Source organism: Lithobates pipiens, unplaced genomic scaffold (assembly GCF_037356315.1).
Source record: "Lithobates pipiens isolate NorthernLeopardFrog02 unplaced genomic scaffold, aLitPip1_a1.2 Scaffold_30, whole genome shotgun sequence".
NCBI lineage: Eukaryota > Metazoa > Chordata > Amphibia > Anura > Ranidae > Lithobates > Lithobates pipiens.
The window spans coordinates 29598490-29603818 of NW_027507791.1; positions in this window are offsets into that span (position 1 = coordinate 29598490).

Here is a 5329-nt window from a genome sequence, read left to right on the forward strand (position 1 = left end):
GGGAGCACAAGGGGGGAGCACAAGGAAGGAGCACAAGGAGGGAGCACGAGGAGGGAGCCCGAGGAGGGAGCACGAGGAGGGAGCACGAGGAGGGAGCACGAGGAGGGAGAACGAGGAGGGAGCACAAGGAGGGAGCACAAGGAGGGAGCACAAGGGGGGAGCACAAGGAGGGAGCACAAGGGGGGAGCACAAGGAGGGAGCACAAGGAGGGAGCACAAGGAGGGAGCACAAGGGGGGAGCACAAGGAGGGAGCACAAGGAGGGAGCACAAGGAGGGAGCACAAGGAGGGAGCACAAGGGGGGAGCACGAGGAGGGAGAACGAGGAGGGAGCACAAGGAGGGAGCACAAGGAGGGAGCACAAGGGGGGAGCACAAGGAGGGAGCACAAGGAGGGAGCACAAGGGGGGAGCACAAGGGGGGAGCACAAGGAGGGAGCACAAGGAAGGAGCACAAGGGGGGAGCACAAGGGGGGAGCACAAGGAAGGAGCACAAGGAGGGAGCACAAGGGGGGAGCACAAGGGGGGAGCACCCTCTCTTTCTTTTTTCTTGTGTGACTGTTCGGATATCTCTATCTTGGAGGGCAGTGAGGCCGGAGACATTATCCACATCGAACTCTAGATCACCCGATCATCACACTTGTGCGCAAGAGTATTTGTTCATATCCAGTACAAGACCCGGGGCACTCAGTACAAGACCCGGGGCACTCAGTACAAGACCCGGGGCACTCAGTACAAGACCCGGGGCACGCAGTACAAGACCTGGGGCACTCAGTACAAGACCTGGGGCACTCAGTACAAGACCTGGGGCTCTCGTTGGAGGACCTGGGGTACTCAGTACAAGACCTGGGGCTCTCAGTACAAGACCTGGGGTACTCAGTACAAGACCTGGGGCTCTCAGTACAAGACCTGGGGTACTCAGTACAAGACCTGGGGCTCTCGTTGGAGGACCTGGGGCACTCAGTTCAAGTCCTGGGGTACTCAGTACAAGACCTGGGGGCACTCAGTGCAAGACCTGGGGTACTCAGTACAAGACCTGGGGGCACTCAGTACAAGACCTGGGGCTCTCGTTGGAGGACCAGGGGTACTCAGTACAAGACCCGGGGCACTCAGTACAAGACCTGGGGCTCTCGTTGGAGGACCTGGGGCACTCAGTACAAGACCTGGGGCACTCAGTACAAGACCTGGGGCACTCAGTACAAGACCTGGGGCACTCAGTACAAGACCTGGGGCTCTCTCAGTACAAGACCTGGGGTACTCAGTACAAGACCTGGGGTACTCAGTACAAGACCCGGGGCACTCAGTACAAGACCTGGGGCACTCAGTACAAGAACTGGGGCTCTCGTTGGAGGACCTGGGGTACTCAGTACAAGACCCGGGGCACTCAGTACAAGACCCGGGGCATTCAGTACAAGACCTGGGGCTCTCGTTGGAGGAACTGGGGCACTCAGTACAAGACCTGGGGCACTCAGTACAAGACCTGGGGCACTCAGTACAAGACCTGGGGCACTCAGTACAAGATCTGGGGCACTCAGTACAAGACCTGGGGCACTCAGTGCAAGACCTGGGGCTTTCTCAGTACAAGACCTGGGGCTTTCTCAGTACAAGACCTGGGGCTTTCTCAGTACAAGACCTGGGGTACTCAGTACAAGACCTGGGGCACTCAGTACAAGACCTGGGGCTCTCGTTGGAGGACCTGGGGCACTCAGTACAAGACCTGGGGTACTCAGTACAAGACCTGGGGCACTCAGTACAAGACCTGGGGTACTCAGTACAAGACCTGGGGCACTCAGTACAAGACCTGGGGCACTCAGTACAGGACCTGTGGCTCTCTCAGTACAAGACCTGGGGTACTCAGTACAAGACCTGGGGCACTCAGTACAAGACCTGGGGCACTCAGTACAGGACCTGTGGCTCTCTCAGTACAAGACCTGGGGTACTCAGTACAAGACCTGGGGCACTCAGTACAAGACCTGGGGCTTTCTCAGTACAAGACCTGGGGCTTTCTCAGTACAAGACCTGGGGCTCTCTCAGTACAAGACCTGGGGTACTCAGTACAAGACCCGGGGCTCTCGTTGGAGGACCTGGGGCACTCAGTACAAGACCTGGGGTACTCAGTACAAGACCTGGGGCACTCAGTACAAGACCTGGGGTACTCAGTACAAGACCTGGGGTACTCAGTACAAGACCTGGGGCACTCAGTACAAGACCTGGGGTACTCAGTACAAGACCTGGGGCACTCAGTACAAGACCTGGGGCTTTCTCAGTACAAGACCTGGGGCTTTCTCAGTACAAGACCTGGGGTACTCAGTACAAGACCCGGGGCTCTCGTTGGAGGACCTGGGGCACTCAGTACAAGACCTGGGGTACTCAGTACAAGACCTGGGGCACTCAGTACAAGACCTGGGGTACTCAGTACAAGACCTGGGGTACTCAGTACAAGACCTGGGGCACTCAGTACAAGACCTGGGGTACTCAGTACAAGACCTGGGGCTTTCTCAGTACAAGACCTGGGGCTTTCTCAGTAGAAGACCTGGGGTACTCAGTACAAGACCTGGGGCACTCAGTACAAGACCTGGGGCTCTCAGTACAAGACCTGGGGCACTCAGTACAAGACCTGGGGTACTCAGTACAAGACCTGGGGCACTCAGTACAAGACCTGGGGTACTCAGTACAAGACCTGGGGCTTTCTCAGTACAAGACCTGGGGCTTTCTCAGTAGAAGACCTGGGGTACTCAGTACAAGACCTGGGGCACTCAGTACAAGACCTGGGGCACTCAGTACAAGACCTGGGGTACTCAGTACAAGACCTGGGGCACTCAGTACAAGACCTGGGGTACTCAGTACAAGACCTGGGGTACTCAGTACAAGACCTGGGGCACTCAGTACAATACCTGGGGTACTCAGTACAAGACCTGGGGCTTTCTCAGTACAAGACCTGGGGTACTCAGTACAAGACCTGGGGCACTCAGTACAAGACCTGGGGCTCTCGTTGGAGGACCTGGGGCACTCAGTACAAGACCTGGGGTACTCAGTACAAGACCTGGGGTACTCAGTACAAGACCTGGGGCACTCAGTACAAGACCTGGGGTACTCAGTACAAGACCTGGGGCTCTCAGTACAAGACCTGGGGCTTTCTCAGTACAAGACCTGGGGCTTTCTCAGTACAAGACCTGGGGTACTCAGTACAAGACCTGGGGCTCTCGTTGGAGGACCTGGGGCACTCAGTACAAGACCTGGGGTACTCAGTACAAGACCTGGGGCTTTCTCAGTACAAGACCTGGGGCACTCAGTACAAGACCTGGGGTACTCAGTACAAGACCTGGGGTACTCAGTACAAGACCTGGGGCACTCAGTACAAGACCTGGGGTACTCAGTACAAGACCTGGGGCACTCAGTACAAGACCTGGGGTACTCAGTACAAGACCTGGGGTACTCAGTACAAGACCTGGGGCACTCAGTACAAGACCTGGGGTACTCAGTACAAGACCTGGGGCTTTCTCAGTACAAGACCTGGGGCACTCAGTAGAAGACCTGGGACACTCAGTACAGGACCTGGGGCACTCAGTACAAGACCTGGGGCACTCAGTACAAGACTCGGGGCACTCAGTACAAGACCTGGGGTACTCAGTACAAGACCCGGGGCACTCAGTACAAGACCTGGGGCACTCAGTACAAGACCTGGGGTACTCAGTACAAGACTCGGGGCACTCAGTACAAGACCTGGGGTACTCAGCACAAGACTCGGGGCACTCAGTACAAGACCTGGGGTACTCAGTACAAGACCCGGGGCACTCAGTACAAGACCTGGGGTACTCAGTACAAGACCCGGGGCACTCAGTACAAGACCTGGGGCACTCAGTACAAGACCTGGGACACTCAGTACAAGACCTGGGGTACTCAGTACAAGACCTGGGGCACTCAGTACAAGACCTGGGGCACTCAGTACAAGACCTGGGGCACTCAGTACAAGACCTGGGGTACTCAGTACAAGACTCGGGGCACTCAGTACAAGACCTGGGGCACTCAGTACAAGACCTGGGACACTCAGTACAAGATTCGGGGCACTCAGTACAAGACCTGGGGTACTCAGTACAAGACCTGGGGTACTCAGTACAAGACTCGGGGCACTCAGTACAAGACCTGGGGTACTCAGTACAAGACCTGGGGTACTCAGTACAAGACCTGGGGCTTTCTCAGTACAAGACCTGGGGCACTCAGTACAAGACCTGGGGCTCTCGTTGGAGGACCTGGGGCACTCAGTACAAGACCTGGGGTACTCAGTACAAGACCTGGGGTACTCAGTACAAGACCTGGGGCACTCAGTACAAGACCTGGGGCACTCAGTACAAGACCTGGGGTACTCAGTACAAGACCTGGGGCACTCAGTACAAGACCTGGGGTACTCAGTACAAGACCCGGCGCACTCAGTACAAGACCTGGGGTACTCAGTACAAGATCCGGGGCACTCAGTACAAGACCTGGGGCACTCAGTACAAGACCTGGGGTACTCAGTACAAGACCCGGGGCACTCAGTACAAGACCCGGGGCACTCAGTACAAGACCCGGGGTACTCAGTACAAGACCTGGGGCACTCAGTACAAGACCTGGGGCACTCAGTACAAGACCCGGGGCTCTCAGTATAAGACCTGGAGTACTCAGTACAAGACCTGGGGTACTCAGTACAAGACCTGGGGCTTTCTCAGTACAAGACCTGGGGCTTTCTCAGTAGAAGACCTGGGGCTTTCTCAGTACAAGACCTGGGGCACTCAGTACAAGACCTGGGGCTCTCGTTGGAGGACCTGGGGCACTCAGTACAAGACCTGGGGCACTCAGTACAAGACTCGGGGCACTCAGTACAAGACCTGGGGCACTCAGTACAAGACCTGGGGCTCTCGTTGGAGGACCTGGGGCACTCAGTACAAGACCTGGGGCACTCAGTACAAGACTCGGGGCACTCAGTACAAGACCTGGGGTACTCAGTACAAGACCTGGGGTACTCAGTACAAGACCTGGGGTACTCAGTACAAGACCTGGGGCACTCAGTACAAGACCCGGGGCACTCAGTACAAGACCTGGGGTACTCAGTACAAGACTCGGGGCACTCAGTACAAGACCTGGGGCACTCAGTACAAGACCTGGGGCACTCTGGGTGCCAGGTTCTAGGTCTTGCCCATGGTGGACCCCACAGTTTGCTCTGTGCATTGTGAATAATAAACGCACAATTTTTTTTTTTCATCCTTTGGTATATCTAAGTGCTGCTGATCTCCCGCAGCCTCTTTGAAGCCACTTCCAGTCTACAGGCACTCCAGTGATGGCTAGTAACAGTATATG